The 14,496-nt window shown below is 35.6% G+C and overlaps 1 protein-coding gene across 1 annotated transcript in view; it reads right to left on the bottom strand.

Moving 5' to 3' along the window:
* LOC149807300 (uncharacterized) overlaps positions 1–8,267 on the bottom strand; it is a 29,497-nt gene extending 21,230 nt beyond the window's left edge. Inside the window, exon 1 of the mRNA XM_089964994.1 lies at positions 8,138–8,267. The gene's annotated coding sequence lies outside the window, so the exon portion shown is untranslated. The remainder of the gene's footprint in view (positions 1–8,137) is intronic.
* Positions 8,268–14,496: the final 6,229 nt, after the last annotated feature.

Consider the following 14,496-nt stretch of genomic DNA (forward strand, 5'->3'; position numbering starts at 1 on the left):
ATTTATAACTTTGATAATTAAATTATTTGTTAAATTTTACAAAACATATTGATTTAATTAGCTTATGACCATAGAGTCGTAACAAAACATACATCAAAATTAGATTGTTTTAGATAGGCGTCAGTACGTACATAACAGTTAGACTGTTTAAAAGAAGGCCTTGTTACATACAAAAGATTAAGTTGTTTCAAAGAAAATCTTAGTACGCACATAACGTTTAGAATGTTAAAAAGAAGTCTTTAGCATGTACATAACATTTTGATTGTTTCAACGATGGTCCTATGCGTATATACATTTAGACTGTTTCAAAGAAGGCCTTAGTATGTACACTGCATTTAGACTGTTTCAAAGAAGGCCTTAGTACGTACGCAACATTTAGACTGTTTCAAAGAAGGCCTTAGTATGTACACAAGGTTTAGACTGTTTCAAAGAAGACCTTAGTACGTACCCAACATTTAGACTGTTTCAAAGAAGGCCTTAGTACGTACACAACGTTTAGACTGTTTCAAAGAAGGCCTTAGTACGTACACTACATTTAGACTGTTTCAAAGAAGGCCTTAGTACGTACACAACATTTAGACTGTTTCAAAGAAAGCCTTAGTACGTACGCAACATTTAAACTGTTTCAAAGAAGGCCTTAGTGTGTACACAACATTTAGACTGTTTAACAGAAGGCCTAAGTGTGTACACAACATTTATACTGATTCAAAGAAGTCATTATTACATACATAACATTTATACTGTTCCAAAGAAGGCTTTACTATTTACACAACATTTAGACTGTTTCAAAGAAGGCCCTAGTACTACAAACATTTTGACTGTTTCAAAGAAGGCCTTTGCACACTCTTTCAGATCTTAGCAATAATTTACAGGAATAAGATAATTAGTAACAACATTATACATCCTCTGATCACGAATGTAACGATATTTTGCGCTCGTTACCCTACTAGGACTATAAGCAACAACATGGAGGACGTGTCAAGATTTACTTGTGGTCTTACTATGGATTTGACAGTAGCAAGTTAAAGGCTTCTTCAGTCTTCAAAGGTTTCAAAAACAACATTCAGATCTGCTGATTTGTTTGTATGACAGGTTTCCTATTATTGTAATGATAAGAAATACGTTCGCGATTTACAGCCGTACATGTGGATGTTGGCCAACTATCGAGCGTTATTGTATATGTAAAGTGGCGTCTCGTTTACTTTTGAGATTTATTTTAATTTGACCTCTGTTTACAATATGTTCTATTCCTTTACGTCATTCAGTGCAAAGCAGCGCTTCTTAAAGAAAAGTCTTCACGTTTGGGTTTAATTTCTAGTAAATGTCATGACGACTAAACGTAACGTCAGCGGTGTCGTGGCGATGTCAAGACTATCGCCAAAATACACCGAATTTTATGTTGTAAGACGTCATTCATACATGGTCACTTCTTTGGGACGTGGATCATTAAGTTACTAAATTGTATGCATCAGTACCCTTTCCACAAGATCCATGACTCATGACATGAAATGTGTGACTAATTAAATGAGTGGTACGACTTAGGGAATGATAGGCATGACTAATGACATGAAATGTATGACTAATTTAATGAGTGGCACGACTTAGGGAATGACAGGCATGACTAATGACATGAAATGTATGACTAATTTATAATGTTATATTTGTTGGGATTCATGGGAATTAATTAGGAGCTCAATAAAAAGAAAACTGAGGAAAACTATTAGGTAAGACAAAAATTGTCAACAAGTTACAACCAAGCTCCTGCTGACATTCGTACATAAGCATTATCAGTTGTTAAAATAAATATTTTTTTCTTCTGTGCATTTAATTTCTATGTCGCCAAAGAAACACTATACATAGCATCTAGGCAAAAATAAAGCAAACAAATCTTTTATTTGTTTTTATTCTTTGTTTTATTTTTGCCATCCAGTTATTGGCTGATTATTTATAGAGCTATCGATGGTGGAAGTACATGCATTCACGACCCTGAAGTTCTGGTCCTCGACCTTCAGTGTTCTTTTTTTTTTTCTTTTTTGTTTCCTTGCTTGTTTTTGCTGTATATACTGGACTCATAGTTTGGAGAAATCCGGTCACGGACTTGCATTTTCAAAAGCATACAGAGAGCTAGCGTGTGTGTGTGCGTGTGTGAGAGAGAGAGAGATGGGTTAAATTATTAAACGTTTTAACGCACAGCAACACTTTGAAGGTAATATAATGTCGAGGCTAGTAGATTCAAATGGAAGGAGACACCACATACGTCGATCTGACAATCTTGATTGTGGGAATCGAACAAAATCTTTCTGGTCACGATTACAATTGATTTACCAACCGTTGAGCCACTGCGGCTTCCTTAGCGCCGTTACAATTATGCAAAATATTATTATTTGTTGATTAACAGGCGTATTTATGTCCCCCGTGTCACATGTCACGAAAATATACATGAATTGATTGCGATTTGGAACTCCAAATCGTTGAAAATGGATGAGAAAATGTAATCGAAATCAAGGGTAAGCTGGACAGATCACGTGATGAACTGAAGACTATAGAGCGATCTGAATGGTTTACATATGATCTGGAGGAATCCTACGACATTATTGGAACTATCATTATGCGAACAAGGCAAACCATGGGGTGAGCTGTAGAAATCACAGAGTGCGTTGGAGAGATCTAAGTGTAAGGTTGATATATCGTTGGGCGCGTAGGAGAATATCAGCTGGGACTATCAGAGAGCGAGTGGGACAGGGACGTAAAGATCTGAGAGAATTTTTTTGTGAAAAGGACAAACTCCGATAGTGATTTAAAAATCACGTAAGAGCAGGGAACTAATTTAAGTAGGAACATTGTCACTTAAATAAGGGAAAGGGCACCATGACAATAAATTCCACAACTGAACAGCTTTAAAGTTGCTTAAGACAGCCATGGAGTTTTAATTAATTATATTTGTTATTTTATCTGAATTCAGTTTTAATTAATTATATTTGTTATTTTATCTGAATTCATTTGAGAATACTACTTTGATATACACTCGCATTCTCAGTCGGTCAACATTCTCACTTGATATAGACGAACATTCGCAGTCAGTAGGCACAAATATTCTGAGTCGGAATGCACGAACATTCGCAGTCGGTATGCACGAACATTCTCATTCAGTATGCACGAGCATTCTCAGTTGGTATGCAATAACATTTTCATTTTCGGTATGCACGAGCATTCTGAGTCGATATGCACGAACATTTGCAGTCGGTATGCACGAGTATTCTCTGTCAGAGAAAGGGTTACATTAGCAGATTCTTTGGTTTCCTCAACCACTGAAAATTGTATCGCACAAAACGCCTTACCCTATCAGAAGCGAATTAGGGAAGAACCTGTTGTGCATTTTCAATAAAATAAATAGCTTTTAAATTAAATTACAAAATAAATGGGAGCTTCTTTTCTTACTAATATCGCTCATTGTCTCATTCCGGTCCAAACGTTCATATGTCATCGTGTTCATGCTTTAGTCCGTGTCACGTTTGCCTGCCCGCGATTACGTAAGTCAGGAACAAAGGAATGGGTTAGCGCAATGAGTATGTCGACCCTGCACTGTTATGGCGATTTTGTTTGTACAAGACCCCCCCCCCTTAGGTGTTAACACACGCATATAGATGTTAGAAGCTTTGTTCTAAGAACAAAGGACCCTCGATGCTATTGTAAATCTCTCCGCTTTGACAGATGGCCTGAGGCTCGTCTGTTAATATGGACCGACTGGGGGTAGAATTGATATCCAATCAGAACTGAAGAAGGGTGGGGCCATCAATTCGAACCAGAACTTAACAGTCATTCGGACTGATAACGAATTAGTGATTTGTAAGCCGTCGTACTGGTAAAGCAGAATATACTCACTCCGAGGGAGCCACTCGTGATTTGGCGGGAAAACTCTTAGTACATTCTAAGGACAGAAAGCTTCGTAAAGGTCAGCGAGTTATTTGCTCGATTGTTGCAGAATGTTACGGCATTGTAATTGTAATTAAGTGCAGTATGTATATTTACTTACTAGAATCGTTAGAACGTAGAATTACCCTTGTATTGTTTAATTAACATGCGTACTTGAGAAATGAGCTATGATTATGTAGATTGCTCGCTCGTCAGAATTGATATTGTAATACGCTATTTAGTTACTTCGTAGTAAACTAGTGTATTTATTCATGTGATAGCCTAGATTTTGCAATTGTTGAATTAAATTGTAACTTTGGAAATAGTTGCAGTGTGTAAATTTAAATAATATGAATATTTGAATATTTGTGTACACTTGTGGGAGTGTAATGTACAGAAATGCGTCGGATTATTGTGATATTATTGAGAATAATGAGATTAAGAATATATATATATATATATATATATATATATATATATATATATATATATATATATATATATATATATATATATATATTGATGTGACGCAACTGAGTGATTTCTGTATGATAAGTAGGACACCGCTCTTATTGCAACGTTGTTTCTATAAGAACGTGTGTGTTTTTCGATGTGCACGAATGCGTGACCAAAGATGTAGATAACCTTGATCTGATGATTGATTGATTATTGATTTAGTGTGAGCGAGATGGCTAACACAAATGCTAACGTCCTTGTGTTTTTCGTAGGAAGCTTTTGGGGACAGAGTAGTCAAGTCCCGAGTCTCAGAGAGACAGGATAGAAGTAGGCGGAGAACAAGCTTCGTTGAAGGAGAAATAGAGAATAGAAGTGGGCGGGGAACAAGCCTCGTTGAAGGAGAAAGAGAGAAAGAAAGGAGGAGGAGAAAAGAAGACAAAAGGGGAAGAGGACAGGAAGAATCGGAGAACGCCGGAAGGAGGAAAGCAAATGGCGTAGTAAGCACAGATGAGTAGAAACCAAGTACAGGGGAAAGCCATCTCACACTAAAATCACGTGATGAAATAGGTTGTCACATGGTCGAGAGGAAGCAGATTGGTTGAGAAATTAATATCATTTAATTTGTATTACATTGTTATTCTTTTGGATTTCACCCTTGTGTTCTTAATAATTTAATTGTCGGTATTGCTGACTGGGGGGCTCGGAGCTTTACCTCTCTCTATCACTAATTTCACTTCCTACAAAACGAGCCAGGGTGGGAATTCCACAGTAATTCAAATAAATATTGGGAGCACCCCACCCCAACGCATAACAGGGAGTCACATAGAACCTCACAGTCCGTATAATGTGTACATTTTCTGCTTTTTTTTAAAATTCAGAATGGCAGATGTTATTAATTCAACAAAAGGTAGTACGGTTTTTATATTTATGTATTTTTGATTTATGCATATCGGATTACCATTTGCACGTAGGGTTTGGTATACAACCTTTTTAGTGTATTTCAATTCATCTTTTAATTGTGCACGTCTCAAAATCAATTGTGAAGAAAATCGTAGACTGTACTAATTAGGTATATTGCGAACTCGTGATGTTCTTTCCCAATACCCATCGGCAGTCTGGAGTTAATAACGTCTGTTGACTTTAATTTCGGAATAACCCACATTTGTCTGCTATCTTTTGTTTTAATCTGATTTGTATCATCGGTCAGATTGAACTTTGACAGGGTTTGCCCATCGATTATCTTCCCTAACCACCGTGCTGCATTTCTGATTGATGCACACTTTGTAGTAACATTTCTGACTGATGCATACTCAGTATCATCATTTATGATTGGCGCATACTCAGTAGCATCATTTCTGATTGGTGCATACGCAGTAGCATCATTTCTGATTGGTGAACACTCAGTAGTAGCATCTATCATGTGCAAGAAAAAAGTTTAGATTTTTATGACGTGGTGCTTATGCACAATTAAGCACAAATTAGTCGATTGTTTTCATGAAAATATAAGCATGTAAAGTGCGCCCTATCGGTAGGACATATGAGTAAATAATTTTTGAATTTTCAACGTTTTCTGTCCTAGTCTGATAGGATAATACTCAGGATTTTTCAAAAGGAGTGTTATGCACTGATGAATCCATTTTCGTTTTCTACCCGACAATCAGTTTGTATTTTGAAGAACATTTTTAATCCCATTGTAGACACAAGCGTCAAAGTTCAGAAAGTCTGATAATTTGACAAAACCCGTAAACATCATTTAAATTCCACATATATCTAATTAGGGGTAAATCTAATTAGGTCATCTACGTATAAATTAATACATATCTGCTAAATTTTATGGGGCTATGATATGTATTAAATGTTTTGGTAATGGTGTAGACAAGCTTACAAAAATATACTACGGACGGACGGACGGACAAGATCACGATGATCTGATTGGTAGGTCATATAGTCAAACACATTTGATTGGTAGGTCATATAGTCAAAGACATCTGATTGGTATGTCATATAGTCAAAGACATCTGATTGGTAGATCATATAGTCAAAGACATTTGATTGGTAGGTCATATAGTCAAAGACATTTGATTGGTAGGTCATATAGTCAAAGACATTTGCGATCTTTTCTATTCTAATCTCCATGGAAAGATTAAAACTATATGCCGTAGCTGTTCAAATTTTTTGAAAATTTCCCTTTGTTCCTTTAAACATTTTTTTAAAATAAAAATTAAAAATGGTGGCTCAATTGTTATTATGTCTGATCAATCAAATTACAGATCACTTGGACGTTAACATTTAAATATGTAAACATGCTGTAAAGATCTTAGGGTTACTGAACGACAGCTATAAATAAATAAATCTTTGACGAATCTGCCGGTGTAATTCACAGTTCTATTAGTCGTCTGTATTTATTGGACAGCACACTTATCTGGTCTCTCTCCTCCCCGAACCCCACAACTTCTCTATCTTCCATTATGACCACATTACACACGTTCTTGTATCTTGTTCTCAGTGCAAGAATTAAAAAAATGTCACACAGCTGCTAGTTATTATAAATTCTGCTTTTATCATATAGTTATAATGACATTGGTGTGTGATTACGACTTTTAACGTAGCTTTAAAATAAAATTCAGTCATATCGCTACGATGTCTGCAGTGTGGCAGTTTATAGATATGTCTAGCACTGGGGCATCATCACATCATCCTGACACCAGCACGACTAGTCCTAACACTAACCTCTTAATGCCGAGCGCCTAGCGAGGTAGCTATTAGTACCATTTTTGTAAGTCTTTGGTATGACTCGGCCGGGGTTCGAACCCACGACCTCCCGCTTCTGAGTCGGACGCTCTATCCACTAGGCCACCGGAGCGGTCTATAATTACATTGGAGCACATCAAATGTAACCAACATTTCCAAAACTTTGAATACAGTTAGACTTCGCAAAGAAATCATACCATGACACTTGGAGCTTAATTTTAATGATGCTTTAAAACGCGTCTATTGAATCATTGTTTACACTACTGCTGCAACCTAAATGTTATCCCTGCTTCTCTTCTTACGGATCACGCGTTACTTTTGACCTCCAAACAAGAAATAAATATAGGCGAAACGTGCTTGAAAGGAAGATAAATCACACGACTACACCGACTTCACGATAAGGCTCTTAATCATCTGATGCTTTTAATACCTTACACAGACAGTCTAGCTTAAAATCATCCCAAAGCTTGATTATTTGAAGGATAAAAAATCTGGCCCCCGAAAAGTACCGAAAATACTGATATAGACTGATTTCACAAGCCATGTGGTATTTATATGGAGGTCAAAATAACAGGAATTTACAGTCAATTAAAATAAAATAATTGGGGGGGGGGGGGGCTATAACTCACTTTGTCTTGTAAACGTAAAACATGGGTTTCATATTTATTTTGTCATTATTGTTTTTTCTCACTACTTTGGCCGTTCATATAAATATAATATTCGTCCTGTTAATTAATGTTAATTCCTGGTCCGGGACAATTTCTATACAAGGCCTGATACTATCGACATCGTATACGCAGGCATCAATTATAACGTTTCTTTTAACGGATTACCATTAGAGCGTCCATAATACATTATTAACTCATTACTAATGCTGTTAACAATGAAAATTCATATGCATCTGATTTACTTTTCAACATTTTTTAACCTAAGGATAGATAACATCAGAAATGTTTCACATCGCAAATCAAGTAGATTTCTTTTATCTATGCTTATAACGTTTGAAAGAACAACTTACCTCATTTCTTTTTGAAAAACTTGTATGAAAACAAGTTTTTCACCCAGAGGTGCAAATCAGACGCCATTTCTCTACTGTATAGAGGGCGATCTGATTACATCCAAATTTGTCATCAAAACAGACAGAGCGTCACGTGACGTACAACGTTTATTACGTCAGTAAAATAATAACATTGCCTAGACTGGATCGTAGACCATCGGACCACCAAATTTTGATGAAAAATTCACAATGTAGCAAACGTGATTGGTCTTTTTGCACTGACTCGTGTTCTTTTGGTGAAATCGCAATGATAGTTACATTGATATATATATATATATATATATATATATATATATATATATATATATATATATATATATATATATATATATATATATATATATATATATATATATATATATATTATAGATGGAGTGACAGATACCATTTCTACCAACCCTGCTTTTCATGAAACATATTCACTTTGGATATAGCCACAGAAGTCTAGTTTATGTGCTTGGCAGGGCATATTTTTATTGATATGTTGCATTTAGAAGTATCCGTTTAATAAACCAATCAATTTAAGGTAAACATATTAACATTTACATAAAATGTACTTGTATAGAAGTAGATGACTATACAAGCTTATGAGCTTTGTGCATATACAAGCAGAAAGAATTTCAAAGTGCCTTTTTGATAGTCCTTTGCTTTTTTCCCCACTTTGTATGGAAATTGTTTTGTAAAATATTGCGGATCTGCTTTACCAATTGGTTAAATGAAATCGGAACTTATTTAACCTAAATGTATGTAGTCTGTATGTCAGAGCGAAAGATTCATTTCTAAATAGTATCGTCATGGTTTGTATGCTTATGAAATCACTGATTAAATGATTCCAAGCCTCCAAGCTTGATTCATTTTCAGTAGGCCTACTACCCACCTTTGAAGTAATGTATTATGCATCTGTAGGAATGGCCCACCCGTAAAATACATGTATTGTGCCTCTGTCGGAATGACCCACCAGTGAAATATACTTATCATGCCCCTGTAAGAATGACTCACCTGTGAAATATATGTATTATGCCTCTGTAGGAATGGTTCACATGTGACATGTGAAATATACGTATCATGCCTCTGTAGGAATAGCCCGCCTGTGATATTATGTATTATGTCTCTGAACGAATGACCCATCTGTGAAATATATGTCTTGTCTCTGCAGGAATGATCCACCTGTGAAATATACGTATCATGCCTCTGTAGGAATAGCCCGCCTGTGATATATCTGTATTATGCCTCTGTAAGAATGACCCATCTGTGAACTGTATGTATTATGCCTCTGTAAGAATGACTTACCTGTGAAATATATGTATTATGCCTCTGTAAGAATGACTTACTTGTGAAATATATGCATTATGCCTCTGTAAGAATGACTTACCTGTGAAATATATGTATTATGCCTCTGTAAGAATTAATCACCTGTGAAATATGTGTACTATGCCTCTGTAAGAATGACTTACCTGTGAAATATATGTATTATGCCTCTGTAAGAATGACTCACCTGTGAAATATATGTACTATGCCTCTATAGGAATGACTTACCTGTGAAATATATGAAATATGCCTCTGTGAGAATGAATACACCTGTGAAAAATAGGTATTATGACTCCATAGGATATGCCGTATATGTAGCAAAAGATGACTGAAGCAATAATTTTGGTCTCCAGAATTAAATCCGCCGTAATAGCTTTTTCTAGTTAGTTAAATTGCATTAGAGGGATCTAACAATGAGCTGTAACTTGTTACCTTCAAGGTCGAGGTCGGCAACGGGCCGGCTGTTTGTGAGCTATAGGAAAGATGCTACATTAGAATTATGAGTTATGGGGTCGGTCCAGCGTAGTTGCCGGTACCTACCTGACTGTTTGAACAAGAGACCACATATTGGTCAATTTATGTAATGAACAGTAAGCTTAAGACACTGAAGCCAATTAAGCCACCTGTCTCATATATTAAACTTCACAGTACTACAGTTCAATATTATTATGTACATACATGTACATTAACAGTACAACCTTAATTTAACCAAATAGTGAACGTTCAAGACATCAAACATTCTACAGCATACAAGCTGTTCTGACTTTATATTCCGATCAACATTGTTAGACTCGTATCCATTTACATTCCTCTTAAAGCACCCAGTTAGCTTCGGCCAATTATAAATAGTGTAATAAATCAGAGGTTTTTTTTTACCCAGCAATTTGAACCCTGGTGTGAATCCCGCTAGAAGTCATACATTTCCCCTTAACTCTTCCAAGGACTTCCATACAGCTACTGTTGTAAACTGGAAATTCCAAACGCGACAAAACTATACATAATTTTACTCTAATTAATACATGACCACAAATATCACAACTACACATTCACATAACAACTTTCTGTCAACCTCACAACTGCATGTTTTCTCCTCATTACTTTTCCGTAAACCGACCCGGTGGCCTAGTGGTTAGAGCGTCCGCCTCGGATGCGGGAGGTTGTGGGTTCGATCTCCGGCCGAGTCATACGAAAGACTTACAAAAATGGTACTAACAGCTGCCTCGCTAGGCGCTCAGCATTACGAGGTTAGTGTTAGGACTGGTCGGCCTGGTGTCAGGATAATGTGACTGGGTGGGACATCATGCTACATGTCTGCGGCATGATGTCCCAGTGCTAGACATCACTATAAACTGCCACACTGCAGACATCGTAGCGATATGACTGAAAAATTGTTAAAGTTACGTGAAAAATCCAAATCACATCACACTTTTCCGTAACGTAGCACCAGTGTTTCATGCCGTGAATATATAAAATACAACCACCTAACATAGGGAATTGTTTTTACTACTCCACCTTAGGCCAATCAAATCATTATTTTAAGCCTCATTTCGCCCGTAACTCTACGCCATATTTACCATCACAGCAACAATAAACGGCGCCTCTCGACGACGGAACAGACCTTTCTCGTTTATTCCATTGTGAATTATACCAGTCAATAATAATAAATACTGCACATGGAGTCAAACAGCGAATCCACACAATTAGATTTTAATAGGGACTAGCTCCAGGGACACTTATGCGGCTCTGACATGAACTCACTAAAACTCTGACGTTTGCTCCAAGTAATTATATAATTATTCGGTCTGAGGACTATCTCTCCAGCAACGACTTCCCATAATCAAACAAGTAACCAGCGATGTGAAGCAACCAGGACCGTTCCCGAGTTCTCCTTCCCACTAATGACAGCCAACCATTCAACTGTAAGGGACCTTTATGGACCCACAGATTGAGGCCAAACTATCAGGGTTCCTTGAACCCATAAAAGCCTGGGGAGGTAGCATAATTCCCTTCCCAGGAACAACTAGCAGGCTGCGGTGCAGTCAGAAAAAGTGGCACATGCAATATTGTGCGCACGCCACTATAATTAAACTCAACAACAACACTAAAATCTAAGAAATCCTTAAAATGGAGGGTAATAAACAATTGCGCATACTCCAAATTTATTACAATAGTAACAGAAATTATTCTTGATTAGATAAATAGTCTGGAAAAGATAGACTGAACCCTAAACGTTATTCTAGGTTACCACGGAAAGAGAAAGAAAATAATTTATACTCCGTCTTCTTTTTCGTACCTTGACAAAGTCCTGTAAACCAACTTTCTTTGCTACTTCTATCGATTTCTTTGACATGCGTGTTTTATTTCTTAATAAGTGTGTAGATATCCCGAAGTTTTTGTCTTTCAAAAAATATGACTACTCAGTCTGCATCAGATATGTAGATAAATCCGTCACTGTTGGACACAAGATTACATTGTACATCAGATGCGACGTTCCGTTGCTTTTTGTACGACGTCTTACCTTGTACCGGCTGACCTCTTTATTGCACGTTTTGTGCATTATACAGAGTTTTCGTCAGTTCCAGATATACGGACTGATAATATCAAAGTTCGGATTCGTTCTCTCAATCAAAATTTACGTTGATAAGCTAACCGTTTCTGTCGAATTCCTGCCTCTATTGCGTAAAATTGCTTTTCGAAATGTCTCTGGGGTTTGAAAATTTTGCTATCTAATGGAATAATTTACAAAATATGATGAATAGAAATATATATTGATTTCCTGTGCCACTTTTACTGATTTATATGACGTTTTATTTCCTAAATGCCGATAAAAGCAAGGCAAATTTCAAAAGATATGTCACAATCCCAGTTTTTATCCCTCCCCCCGTGTTTTGTTTTAAGCCACTCCATCTTAACTCATCAACCCCAAAAGTAGGAGCTGAATAAGTATGCGCATTAGTGTGAAACCGGACTATTCTTAGTGTTGTAGGGGTGTTGAAGTATTATTAGAAACTATAAACGAAATAGCACAGCCTTTATCAATGACATGACGACTAAGTTCTTTATTCTTAGACAATATCATTGATACTTTATCAATTTTATGTAGAACATTGCCATGAAATACTTGATAGTGGTATATTCTTACGTCTTCAAGTGAGGGGTGATTATTCCGATATTTACAGGTGGTGATAAATACAGATATTATCACGGCATTGAACTGCATGTCAAAGATTTATTTGAACTCATTTTCATCAAAGATTAATTAATTGATGAAATCATAGGACAGATTTAATGGATTTCAGTTTTGGTTTAAGAATGGGTTGGAAACTCTTACTTCAATATTTATGCTCAGTAGTTTTAGAAATATGTATGTCAGCAATAGTAATGGACTTTTTCAAAAGACTTTCTGTTTGTTTTTAAGAATAGATTATTGTATGCATTTTTAAATCTGGAGTGTGCGGGAGAATATCGAAGGTAAATACATATATCGGATGGTAAAGTGTTTATGAAACCCACTTTCTTAAAATTATGGCTACCAAAACTTGTTCGTCCTTCGTAATTGGATTTTGTAAAATTGTACAGATGCACTGTGATCAATTTTCTGAAGAGCTGTAAAACATAATACTCTATACGCATACTATCGTGCTATTGATTTTTTTTAAATCAACATAAAACAAAATAATTTTTTTAATAAATATATATAATGGCACAAGGCTATATTGTCATCGACTCGATTAAATATATCTTGGAGAGTGACATATATTTCATGAGTTTAACATCAATGCAATAATTTCAGTATCTAGAGGTAATACATATATGTTTACCAGACTGGATTGAATAGATGTGCGGTCAGATATAATTGTATTACAAAATAACGTACAAAAGAATCTAAATTTCATATGTTGATTTGAAGTATTGAAAAACGATACACCGCAATGTTTTAGAAAAGATGAAGATTTCCAGATCACATTTAATGAATAAAGCTAAACATCAATCCTGATACCAAAATTGTTAAAAGAGTACACAGTGAAAAAAGAATAAGTTAGTTTTTGACATGTGCAAACATCAATCAACCAACTTCTATTTTCTTCTTCCAAGGAACCGCTGAGACTAAAGGCAAGCCTTCCTTACTCTCTCTTGATGTCTTCCATAAGCATAATCTCTTTCAACATTCTTATTGCTTCGTGAATGTTCGTGTTGCACTATTCTTTTATGTTATTTAGCCATCTTCCGTCATTCACAGCATTGCTAGTTTTACTGTGCTATCGTGTTCCATTATGCAGATATAAAAATCAACTGCAATAAAAAGTAGTAAAAACAAATTCCTTAATAAAAGTCCTGAATAAAACCAAAAAGATCAGAGAAAGAGGCAAAGATCGAATGCTGTAAACTGAAAGCCTTAAGTGAAGATGATATTGAGGGTGAGTTTAATAAAAAAAGAGTTATATATATATATATATATATATATATATATATATATATATATATATATATATATATATATATATATATATATATATATAAAGTTCATTGCTATTACAGAATAGATGTCATGTACAAAGTTGAAAAGATTTTGAAGACCAAAATAATGAAGGATAAATATATGTACTTGTCACATGGAAACCAAATGATGAATTGTTGATCAGGTGGTAACCATCCGAAAATGCTATTACGTTCAAGTAAATGATGTGTCTGGACATGATGAAGGAGCAGAATACACGAAATAGCCTGATTACCTTGATTTTTTTTTTTTCAAAGATAAGAATTTTCTCGAATATAGCAAATGTAGAAAAACCGGCGTATTCGACAATGCAGGAATTAAAACATGGATATCATGTGAACTGGTGCTGATCAAAAACCAGAAGGAAAAAGAAGATCATAGGAAAACATGAATTAAACATTAAAATGGTACACATGCAAAACGTGATAACCTACTACTTTGTATGCAATATCTTAACTCTGTAATAAATGACATAACAGAAGAAATGAAAATTTATACCATACTAAACATGAAG

The sequence above is a fragment of the Sinohyriopsis cumingii genome, chromosome 1 (genome assembly GCF_028554795.1).
Source record: "Sinohyriopsis cumingii isolate HCF-2022 chromosome 1, ASM2855479v2, whole genome shotgun sequence".
Lineage (NCBI taxonomy): Eukaryota > Metazoa > Mollusca > Bivalvia > Unionida > Unionidae > Sinohyriopsis > Sinohyriopsis cumingii.